The sequence below is a fragment of the Felis catus genome, chromosome C1, assembly GCF_018350175.1.
Source record: "Felis catus isolate Fca126 chromosome C1, F.catus_Fca126_mat1.0, whole genome shotgun sequence".
NCBI lineage: Eukaryota > Metazoa > Chordata > Mammalia > Carnivora > Felidae > Felis > Felis catus.
The window spans coordinates 84,353,119-84,366,082 of record NC_058375.1 but is presented as its reverse complement, the minus strand read 5'-3'; the positions used below and the strand labels follow the sequence as shown (position 1 = coordinate 84,366,082).

The 12,964-nt window shown below is 37.7% G+C and overlaps 1 protein-coding gene across 9 annotated transcripts in view; it reads right to left on the bottom strand.

Moving 5' to 3' along the window:
• The window catches only part of SNX7 (sorting nexin 7), a 311,909-nt gene that overhangs the window by 34,783 nt on the left and 264,162 nt on the right, over window positions 1-12,964 (bottom strand). The window lies entirely within an intron of this gene.

Here is a 12,964-nt window from a genome sequence, read left to right as displayed (position 1 = left end):
AATACTTGGTTTTGCTACTGAAATGCTAAAGGCATGTAGACATACCAGCTGGGCCACCATCAACTGAGACTGAACACTGTTCGCTTTAACAGCCAGAACAGTTGAGGGAAAGTGAGTGTATTAATGAAAATGAGAAGAATTTGTGATGTAAAAGATAAAGATGTCTCAGAGGAAGCGACTCGACAAAAACACCCAACTTCACATAAAAGGTACTCTTGGAGATATTTCACAACACTGAAATCTGCAAAGGATAGCTGATCCAAGCTAAGAAAGGAATATGACAATTAACCAAGGCATAGAAAATAATACTCCCATGTCATAAGTTAATATGACAGGAAGAAGGCAAGCACTGTTCAAGCTGTTCTGGATAAATTTTTAATAAAGAAATAAAAAATTTATTTTCAATGTTTCTAATGTTTTAAATTACAGCGTACTGAATAGATATTAGTTTTGTTATTTTTTATTTCTTATATATTCAAAATTGGCAGTAAGAAAGTTTTTAATGTTTTGACAAAAAAATTTAAGGTAAAAGATAAATTTTAACTTTTCCCATTGCTTATTAAGATCTCTTTGCACAGGGGCTCTTGGGTGGCTCAGTCAGTTAAGCATTTGGCTCAAGTCATCATCTCATGGTTTGTGAGATCAAGCGCCATGTTGGACTCTGCACTCACAGCATAGAACCTGCTTGCGATTCTCTCTCTCTCTCTCTCTCTCTCTCTCTCTCTCTCTCTCCCAAAATAAATAAATAAATAAGCATTTAAAAAATATTTCTGCACAAATTCAGGTTGCATGGTTATTTTTTATGGTCCCACACTTCTGTACAAAGTAAATTAGACTACTTGTCTACATGTATATGTATACATATATGTATACGTATATAAGCTGTATATTATATATAGAAGCATATAGAGACCTTTACAGGGATATATTTTTTTAAATTTTGTTTAATGTTTATTTATTTTTGAGACAGACACAGACAGAGCATGAGTGGGGAGGGACAGAGAGAGAGAGAGAGGGGAAACACAGAATCTGAAGCAGGCTTGAGGCTCTGAGCTATCGGCACAAAGCCCAATGCGGGGCTCGAACTCACGGACTGAGAGATCATGACCTGAGCCGAAGTTGGTCACTTAACCGACTGAGCCACCCAGGTGCCCCAGGATATATATTTTGTGTGTGTGTGTGTGTGTGTGTGTGTGTATTGTGTATATATAATATATATACATATATATGTGTATATATTATATACACATATACATATATATGTGTATACACATATACATATATACATATACATATACATATACATGTATATATTATATACACATATACATATATACATATACATATATATGTATATATATTATATATACACACATATATATGTATATATTATATATATATACATATATATAATCCCTAATATATATATTAAAGCTTTATTTTTGAAAGAAATGTTATCTATGCTTTATATTAATACACAACATTATAATAGTCTCATATGTATTCATTATTATATAGATCTCTTTTTAAAAATTTTTAATGTTTATTTTTGAAAGAGAGAGAGAGAGAGAAAGAGATACAGAATCTGAAGCAGGCTCCAGGCTCTGAGCTGTCAGCACAGAGCCTGACACAGGACTTGAACCCTCAAACATGAGACCATGACCTGAGCCAGTCAGTTGCTTAACTGACTGAGCCACCCAGGTGCCCCTATATAGATCTCTTTTTATTGTAATTATTTGGTCACTTGCTTTCTATGGCCAAATTAAGAAATATTGGCCTTAGGAAAGGACAGAAATTTATTTGTATTAGAGTGCCATCTCAGCTATACAGGATCTTCATTAGAAGGAATAGAAGGGAGTGGGGGAAAAGTGATTTTTTTCTAAAGAACTCAAGCTTAATACTATAATCTTTCCAAATTATATTGCATATATTCTGCCTTAGTACATAAATATAAATAATTTAACCCACTTAGCCTTTTGAGCATGAATCATTTTTTGGTGCTCTAATAAAGTAAACCTCTTGGGAGTTATGAAGAGTTATGAAGTTATATAGGAGGTTTGTTTCCTTGATCTAAGGATTATTTATTTTTTTTCCTATTTACCTTCTTATAATTTTCTCTGCCCTCTGCTGTTTATTCTCATTATTTCTTGTCTTGAAATCTCTCTTAACAACCTTCTGACCTGCTTCCAGTCTGCTATTATATTAGTCAAGTCAGTCTGCTACAACAGAGGATCACAGGCTGGGTGGCTTAAACCATAGGAGTTAATTTTCTCACAGTTCTGAGACCCAGAAGCCCAAGATCAAAGTGGTATTTGGTGAGAATTCTCTCTTTGGATTGGAGACAGCTGCCTTCTCTGTGTGTCCTCACATGGCCTTTCTTTTGTGTGCACGCAAGGAAAAACAGCTTTGGTGTCTCTTCTTCTTCTCAAAAAGACACTAGTTCTATCAGAATAGAGCCCACTCTTAGGACCTCATTTAACCTTAGTTATGTCCCAAGAGGCCCTATCTCCAAATACAGTCACATTGGGGTTCAGGGCTCCAACATATGAATTTGGGGGACAGACAAATTCAGTCCATAACAGCTATCCACTCCGTTAAAATTTCATCTTCTATAGTTAAGTCCTACTGAGTAACTGAAGGATGCCAATGGAACACAGATGAGAAAGGTGTTATATGTAAAATTAAGTCAATTAGGATGAAGTGGACTCTACTCCTCTCTCATAAGATAAAATGTATAGGCTTTGTGATAAATGTTTTCACTGCTGCTACTCTGACTTAATTGCTGTGCTACTGATTCCAGATGGTCTTCTGTGGTTCAAACTAAACTCATCTGGTCATCAGAAGTGGAGCCATGATTCTATATTTGTTGTGGGTAAGTGTATTTAAAATAGTGTACTTTTTCCCCACTACTGAAAGTAAGAAAGATAACCTGAGATTCCCAGATGTTATCTTATGGCATGATCTGCAAGAACCCAAATAGATGTGAAATAATTATATTTGCTCTCTTAGAGAATGCTTTTAGTGCATGGTTCAATGTTAATACAATTTGATTATAAATGAAATTTAAACTTTTGAGATCCTAAATTGCAATGATTGAATGTAAAACTTCAATGTTATGAAAATTTCAAGCTGTTTTAGCCAGATTGCTTTCTTTGTGATTTGGTGCTTTGTGTTAAGGAAGATCACCTTGTATGTTAGACTAGATAAGCCAAATAATATAGACCTGGTATTTTTAAGTGAGAAATTCTTAAGACATATGGTGACAGCATCTGGGATCATATCCATACCATTTCAGATGCTTTTATATTTGTTCTGAATACTTGGTCTTAATCTCAAAATGCTGAAGACATATGGACTTACCAGCTGGGCCACCATCAATTGAGACTCTAACATTGTTCACTTTAACAATATATATTTTAAAAAGATAGCATTGCTATTTTTCAACTCCATTTTTTTCCTCCATTATTGCTGCCTCTTTCTAATTCAACAGATTTCCAGGAACACTGGAAAGATAGCAGAAGAATAGTAAGCTAACTTCTCTTCTATCTAGGTTAATCTAGATGTAGTTACAGAATTGTTGTATACTGTTTATACCCTGAAATAAATTAATAGCATGTGCCAATTATATGATGATGCATATATTATAATATATTACATATATAATTCATATACATATAAAGTACAGAAACATAAAATATTTACTCTAGTAATATTAAATAAATGTTAAATATAATAATAATAATAATAATAATAATAATAAATATTACTGTATATATATACATTGTATGTATATAATTTCATTTTGGATAATAGACCAAGAAAGCATTTCTGTTCTGATTATTCTAGATTGAATTGTGTCCCTCTAAAATTAACTTCCTGAGGTCCTAATCCCGAGTATCTCAGAATGTAACCTTATTTGAAAATAGAGTAGTTGCAGATATAATTAGTTAAGATGAGGTCATATGGGAGGAGAGTGGGCCTCCAATCTGACAGGATTCGTGTCCTTATAGAAAGGGGAAATTTGGACACAAATACACACAAAGAGAACAATACCATGTGAAGATGAAGGCAAAAACTGGGGTGATGCTTCTCCATGCCAGCGAATTCCAAGGCTGTCGCCAAATTGGCAGAAGCTGGGCAGGAGTCATGGAACAAACTCTTACTCGCAGCCGTTAGAAAGAACCAAGTCTGTTGACATCTTGATTCTGATTTCTAGACCCTGGAATTGTGAGGCAATAAATTTCTCTTATTTATGCCACCCAGTTGGTAGTATACAGCCCTAAAAAACTAATATACCCTATTTACTGCCTGCGGTTTTCTGCAGTAGTGGACAAGGCAGACAGAAAGTCTTGAATCTTTGCTTTTCCATTGCCAGTTCTATGATTTAGGCCATGTTATATAAACTACTAACCTCTGTATCAGTCAGGTTATGCTAAATTTTACTACACAAACAGTCAACTCCCAAATCTCAGCCCGAAGTAATTACTGTTTGTTTCTGGTTCATACATGCCCACTGAAGGGTCACTTGGAGGCTCTGATCTATTTAATGACCAACCTAAAGCAAGATCCAGGCTGGCAGAGGAGATTTTATTTGGAACATATGTATTCACTCTGGCAGAGAGGAAAGAAACCAATGGTGAGTGTGCCTGGCTTTTCAACAGTCTATCCCCAAAAGACACACATCACTTCTATTCACTTTTCATTGGCAAAAGCAAATCAACCATTGTTTGAATATGAGAGAGTGGAGCAGTACTCAGAAAGAAGAAACAGCACCAAATATCTGTAAACAGTCCCAATGGCCATGTGTCAGGGTTGATATGATCATAAACTAAGATTAATTAAATCCTCCATATTTTCATTCAACAATGAGTTCTGTATGCCAGGAACTTTTCAAGAGAGCAACACACAAGACAAAAACCCCCACCTTTAACAAGTTCTCATTTTACTGGAGGAGTTAGTAAAATAAAGAAGAAGATAAATGTGTAATACAACTTCAGATAATTATAAATGTTACGAAGAAAAGTGAAGGAGGGCAAGCTTACTGAGAGACACTGGAGTAAAAAGTTAAGGTCGATATTTTAAGCAATGAGTACAAATTTCCTAGCATGGTCCATAGCAAGTATAGGCACCCAAGAAATGTTTCTTTTCCCCCAGCACCCTAGATCATTGGCATCAACAACAGAAGACTCAAAGTGAATTTTGTGACTATTAAATTATAAAACATAGAAAAGGGATTAAAATGCCCAATTCTGGCAAGGATGCAATGTAACTGATACAAGCATACATTTCTGCTGGCAGTATAAATTCCTTTGGAAAGCAATTTGGCAATGCATTTCATGATCCACTAAATTGCTCATAACCCTGACTCAGTAATTTCATTCCTATGAATCTGTCTCCAAAAGTAATATAATTTAATAATCACAAAGATGATTATTGCAGTGTTATTTGTGATATCAAAAACAACATGAATATGCAGCAATAGGGAAATGGTTAAATGGAGTATGACTTACCAACTATATAGAATATTATGTAGTAATTAAAATGATAATTATGCACATTATGTAGCAATAGGAAAAATGTTTATGATATAATTTTAAAAGGATGCAAATTATACCCTATAATTATGTGATGTAAAAATCATATATGTAAAAAATGCATAAGATTAAAAGAAAACATGAAAAAGTGAAGTCTAGAATGTATAAATTTGTACGAATTAAAAAATGTACTTCATTCATTTTGTTACCTTTATCAAATGTTTAACAAGTACTTCTAAAGTATTGTTTAAATAACAGATTCAAAATTATAATTAAAAAAGCCATGGAGAACAATGATTCCCCACTCATTGGATTTGATCTTGACTGAAATCTTAATATCTATGCACTCTAATCTAATAATTGGAAACATTGTCACAACTTAAGGAAGGGGATTATTCTGCTAACATCCAATGAGTAGAGGCTAGGGATATAGCTTAACATCTTACAACATACAGAACAGCTACAGAACAGCTCGCATAACAGAGGATTAGCTGTCATTAATACCCAGGTTAAGAAAATCTGGAACAGGCAGTGGGAAGAATACAAACTTGACTGTTAAGAAACCCAACTTTTAATTTTATTTTCACTACTCAAAAGTTGACCTTGAGGCTAGCCACATAAATTCTGTCCCTCAATTTACTTATTAGCAAAATGAAAGTAAATATTTATCCTACCTCATGGGACAGTTCTGAGAGTAAAATGAGAGACATAATGTGATAGTGCTTTAAGAAGTTGAAGTGTACCATATAAATTCTATCATTATATGTTTCAAAAATCTCTTTGATTACAAAAAATAAAGGTAGAAACAATTATTCAATGGCTTATGAATAACTGCTTTTGACATTTTTAATTTGTCATGTTTCCCCAGAGAATACTAATGAAAACCGTAACAAAATACTGCCACTTTACCAATACTCTCCAAATAAAATAATCTAGTTTCCTTAATCAATTGTCTGTCCCCATCCAATGTCTTGAATTTCTTCATTGTCATTGGGTTCTTGACTTTAGCTACAAACGTGCCCAGGATCCTTGATGGATGATCAAGACTCCACTTCAGGTTACCACTTCCACTCTACCATTTACTACTTGTTCCAACCAATTTCTCACCTCCCTTACACTCCACTACCAACTGGTATATATATAACCCATGCGTTTCTTCACTGCAACTGCTCCGCTTCACCTCAACCTCCCTTATGGATTTCTGGTAGCTAAAGAGAATGCCTAGAAGAAATGACACCCCAGTAGGTAGAAACTTCACCCTCATGGAGACAGAGTATAACTCCACACTCCTTAAGTGGGGACTAAGCCAAATGACTTTCATCCAAAGAAGACAGTATGGAAAAAGTGGGAAAAGAGTGACTTTACAGTTAAGAAAATTGACAAATATTACCTCAGCCTGGTGATCAAAATTAACAGTCCTAAATCATTTTATGGTATTTACCTTTGATTTGATGTGACGAAAATGGCACTTTACCTCTGTGGTCTTCCAAAATCCATTAACCTACACTAACCATGAGAAAAATATCAACGGATGTCCATCGAGAGACATTCTACAAAATGCTTAATGAGTATTCCTCAAAGCTATCAAGATATCAAAAACAAAATAAGTGTGGAAAACAGTCAAAGCCAAGAGGAGTCTAAGGAGTAGGACAAGTAAATGCAATATGGTATTCTGGATGGGATCTGGAACAGAACAAGGACATTACGTAAGATCTAAGAAAATCAAAATAAAGTATGGACTTCAGTTAAGAATGCATTACTTTGGTTCTTTAAGTGTGAAAATGTGCCATACTAACGAAAGATGTTAATTAATTGGGGGCACCTGGGTGGCTTGGTTGGATGAGTGTTGGACTTTGGCTCAGGTCATGATCTCATGGTTCATGAGTTCCAGCCCTGCATCGGGGCTCGGAGCCTGGAGCCTGCTTCTGTGTCCGCCTCTCTCTCTGTCCCTTTCCCTGTTCTCTCTCTCTCTCTCTCTCTCTCTCTCTCTCTCTCTCTCTCATTCTCTCTAAAAAATAAACATTACAAAATTAATAAAAAATAATAAAAATAAAATTAAAAAAATATAATAGGGGAAATTGGGTGTGGGTATATGGGAACTCTCTTGTACCATCTTCACAGCTTTTCTGTAAGCCTAGGTATTCTGAAATGAAGTTTAAATTTAAAAATAATGTTTTGTTTTGTTTTGTTTTAAATTGTTCTCAGAGATTAGTCAGTGCATCTTCTTTGCTGAACTAACTAAAAGTCATAGACAGAAGATGAAATCCACATTCCTTACTATTTAGACTTTGACTTCATGTATTGCCTATTACTAGTTATTCAAATTATTTTTTAACGTTTATTTATTTTTGAGAGAGAGAGAGAGAGAGAGAGAGAGCGAGCGAGCACGAGTTGGGGAGGGGCAGAGAGAGAGGAGACACAGAATCTGAAGCAGGCTCCAGGCTCCAAGCTGTCAGCACAGAGCCCGACTTGGGGCTTGAACTCATGAACCCTGAGATCATGACCTGAGATGAAGTCAGACACCAGCCAGGCACCCCAAGTTATTCATATTATGAATAATGTTCACTTGGCAGCCTTTCTATGTATATTAGTCTACATATCAATTAAGAACTAGAGATATTTGATTTCTTTAAAAAGAGGAAAAGCTTCATGCTTCTTTAAAGGAACAGAGTTTACTGGGTGGGCTGCAACAAGGTGGATCTGACTGAAGTATGGGGGCTGAGGGAGCAGACATAATGGCTAGTGCTTGTCCAAGATAGAATGCCATTCTGATAGGTAATAATACAGTAACCCCTCAAAAGCAGGGAAATAGAAAATAAGGGGTAATCTAATATGTTAGTCTGTCTCAGAAGAGTCCAATAGAACAGGATTCAAGAGTAATTGTTACGGTAGATATGAACAGGCAGTTGCCAATGAGTAAATCTACCATCAGGGCAATGGTTCAGAAACCACTGAGCTAGGTGGGATATTGGGAGTGTGCCTCTGACATCCTTCTCCTTGGATGTGAATAGGCATGAAAACATGAGCATCAAGACAAGAATTTGATTACCAGTGGAAATATAAGATTAAGATCAGACACTGGGAATGAAGCAGAAACCCAGGTTTACTTAACAAACAGAGCACTTGCGTGTCAGGCTATTCTAAAGCACTTCAAAAGTATTAATTCACTATATCTTTATAAAATAAGATAACTTTTCATTACCATTTTATTCTCAATGTCTGGGATGGAACATGGATCATAATAGGCCATTAGTAAATGTGTTTTGTAAGGAAGAAAAGAAAGGAAAGGAGAGGAAGAGAGGAAAAGAGAGTAAGAGGGAAGGGAGGGAGGAGAACAAGGGAAAGATGGAAAGGGAGGTAGAGGAAGGGAAGGGAAGGGAAAGAGAGAAGGAAGAAGGAGCAGATCACTGCCCCTAAAAGTCTGGGTTGAATATCTGAAATATCTCTTGTCCAAATCAAGACTGGTTGTAGGGAATTAAATTTAGCAGAGAATGGAGCACGTGGGGGGATTGAGAAGGTTATGGTATCTTTGAGGAGGGGATGGAGAAAACAATAATAACAAAATGGCTAACATTTATTGATCACTGTGTGCCAGCATTGTGCATGGATTACCCCTACAAATCACTTTTATTATTAATATTATTATCACCCATGTTATAAGGAAAGTAACACATTCCATACCTTACTCTAGGTAACACTGGTGCTAAGGTTCAATACTGAAACTCAAACCCTAGCTTTATTCTCTGCTCTTACCACTGTGTAAAATCTAGGCTAGGCACAGGCAGATCCTGACAAAGTAGATCAAAGAGTGGGCTCATTTTTGAAGCAATCGTGTCGCCTGTTTTAGGCAATCAGGTCCACTTGTAAGTGTAAGAAGCATGTTTTATGGAGTCAATACAGTCAGCATTTGTGAAAATGAGTCAGAAGGGTGTACAGGGACATGGTGTGCAGAAGGGAGGTGTTGGAGGGTGGAGAGGATAGGACAAAAGGCCTTGGCATTTACATCATATAAATCAATATCTGCTTTAAAATCTTGCTGATGACTGTGAAAGGCAGAAGATACTAAACAAACTCTGTGATGTAAGTCAGATATATACAACAGCAAGTGAAATAGCCTATTTTATGAGTCCCTTTATATGGCAGGAATTTTGAGAACAATTCAAACACAATGCACACTTGTACACAATTATTCTCTAGTCCAAAAAAAAAAAAAATGATTTTTGTCCTCAAGCAATACCTTGACCTGGGGGGGGGGGTGCATTTTAATAGTAAAATATTAACTGATCCAAAATTAAAGAGCTCAAAATGTCAGATAGTATAAGGTCCCCTTTAATCCAGAACCAAAAATGTAGGCATTTTATTCAGAGCATTCCATCTTTAATAGTCTCAAGATGCATTAATGGGGACAGAATCATGAAGCTCTGGAGATGGCCTGTGCCCTGACTTCTTGTATCCTCGTCCTTGAACTTCAGCTCTTCTCCAATCTTTGTTTCAGTCCCAGAGCCGGGTTGTTAGCGTCACTCTTTTGAACTTGGTGTGGAAATTGTGCTATCTCAGAATCTGGTCTCAGACCAGATTAGTCAAATCCAGCCCAATTTCTTAGTAATTGCTACCAGTGTTGTTCAGTGAAGGCTGTGAAGCAGTATCCAGGCTGTGCAGGCAGGAAAGAATCCAGTGATCGATCAGCAATGTAGACCAGGATGCTGAGGGGAGGACTGGAGAACTATTTGCTCTATCTGGCCTCCATGTCCCCTTGAGGCTTCTTTTTCTAGCACAGCCTAGCAAGGACCTATTTGTGTGATTCTCATACACGTACACTGAAAACAATGGATGAGTTCACCAATCCTCTGCCAGCCCTGGAAACCTGCTCTTTTGCACATAGACTGGGAGTTCTCCTTATATCTGTAGGGTGAACCCAGGCCCCTTCTGCCCTGAGCTACCCTCACCTGCCCTGAGATAGCCCTGAGCTATCTCACTTCCATTTGCTTTTGTCAGTGAGATAAGCCTACTCCAAGATCTGCCAAGTGTCCTGGAACATTGGCCTAAAACTTGCCTATCTCTTGCTATTCTTGCCCTAAACAAATAGGTCAAGATAATACCCTTAAAGGTAGCATTATGATAAATCCCTCTTGGTCCAAGTTGCCAAACTTTATCTCCCACCATCTATAGACCCTCCCCCAACCCAGACTTTGCTAATCCATCACCAAATGCATTTTCACTGAACCAGGATGCAGCTTCAGAAGCAAGCTTAACTTGGCAACCCAGAGTGGATAGGGAGGGGACTATGTTCTCAGGGCTAGGAATCTGCTGAATCTCTCCTCCCCATTACCAGAGGAGCAAGAATCTCAGCAGTGTGATTTACTCTGATGACATTACGTCAACTATGGGAGGGGAAAATTTAATTCTAGAGACAGACGTAGAAAGCCAGTATATCCTGAGCCATAGCCAGGACTGATCAGACAAAATTGCCCAGAAGACTAAAATTCAAGTTTCTTTCCATGTCTCCCTTTTAGTTTCTTCACAACCCAGGCTGCCTAGAGTCCCTCACCAGGTCCTCCCTGGCATTTTTTGTTTCTTCTAACAACTTGCTCCACTTCAAAAGTTAATAAATAATTGTGTCGTTCCTTCAAAAGTAAGCTCTTAGCCTGAGTTCATTTTAGGTACTTGAGAAATGCTGGCTGGCTGGCTGTCTGATTGGGGGGTGGGGGCTGGGAGGGCCAAGAAAAAAATGCCCATTAGATACAAGGGGTTCCTCCCAGTAGGTAATGAATTAGAATCTTGTGAGGTTTTGTATAGAAATACAGGGCAGATTGTGACTGCTTGGATAAACCTTACATGTAACAGGGGTATGAAATAGTTAAATAGCAAGTCCCAGCTAGGTGGCACTGTGTTTTAAGTAAATAATTTTTAATGCAACTACAATAAGCTTGCTGGGAAGTTTGCTACACGGATAATGGCTTCCAAATAGTAAGGAGCAATTATTCAAGCTATAGTGCCTCATTAAAACAAATACTGCTTTATGGGCATAAGGTCACCAGATTTAGGAAACTAAAATACAGATGCCCATCTGGCTTTGAATGTCAGACAGACAATGTATAAATTTTAGTATAAGTATGCCCTATGCCATATTTGGGACATATTTACAGAAAAAAAAATTGTTGTTTGTCTGAAAATCAAAGTTAACTGTGCAACTTGTATTTTATCTGGCAACTCTATAGGGGCATCTCTTGTATATCTGGCATAGCATTAGTATTAAACACACATTTTCCTGTCTCTTACACCCGTATTCAGATATCCAGCCCTTTACTATGCAATTCCCAAGTTTCCCTGCAAATCTCCAGGGTGCATTTCATATGTGCTAAAAGTTACTCTATCACACTATATAAATAGACAGTTGTCTTCTCTCTCTCTCTCTCTCTCTCTCTCTCTCTCTCTGTTTTTTCATTGTTTTCTTCTTTTGCCAGGATGGTCTGGCCACAACATCAAGGCAGTAATGTTGATACCTCACTCCAGTCAGCTGCCACATCATCTCCTGGGTACCATGCTGTTCCTTAGGGGGCTCTGGCATCAACAGGTATCAGCTGAGTGACACCAGGGGCTACAGTGACATCTGTGAGGAGTGCCACATCCACCAGGAACCATCTCATCCACTTGACTTTGCAGCCTCTCGGGAGTGTCGTCTCCTGCCAGCTGTGTTGCTACTTAAGTCAAAGCATTGAAGGGGTTCCTGGGTGGCTCAGTCAGTTAAGCATCTGACTTTGGTTCAGATCATGATCTCATAGTCCGTGAGTTCAAGCCCTGTGTCAGGCTCTGTGCTGACAGCTCAGAGCCTGGAGCCTGCTTCAGATTCGGTGTCCCCCTCTCTTTCTGTGTCCCCCTCCCCTGTTTGTGCTCTGTCTCTATCTTTCAAAAATGAATAAACATTTTTTAAAAAAGCATTTAAGCCAGCTGTGTTCTCTGCAGAAATACACAGAAAGACTCTCCAAACCTCTTAGATCTGCATTTTCTCATAGAACCTCAAAACATTTAGCTTGTGTTCCCATATCTTGAAGAGTTGGAAGTTGAAAGTAAATAGCACTTTAAACTTTTTGCTTCCAGTTCACCCCGTCCTATGGCCCACCACCAACATAATTCCACATAATTCACAGTAGTCAGATATGAATTCGATATGGGACTGAATTTGGCTTACTCCCACTCTGTGTTCAGAAATCTCTCCTCTGGAATGCCTGGGTGGCTCAGTTGGTTAAGTATCTGACTCTTAACTTTGGCTCAGGTCATGATCCCAGGGTCGTGGGATCGAGCCCTGTGTTGGGCTCAGTGCTGGGCGTGGCACCTGTTTGAGATTCTCTCTCCTTCTCTCTCTGGGGAAAAAAAAGAGAAACCTCTCTCCTCTCATATACAAGGAGGCATTTGTTACTGGGTGAAGCATG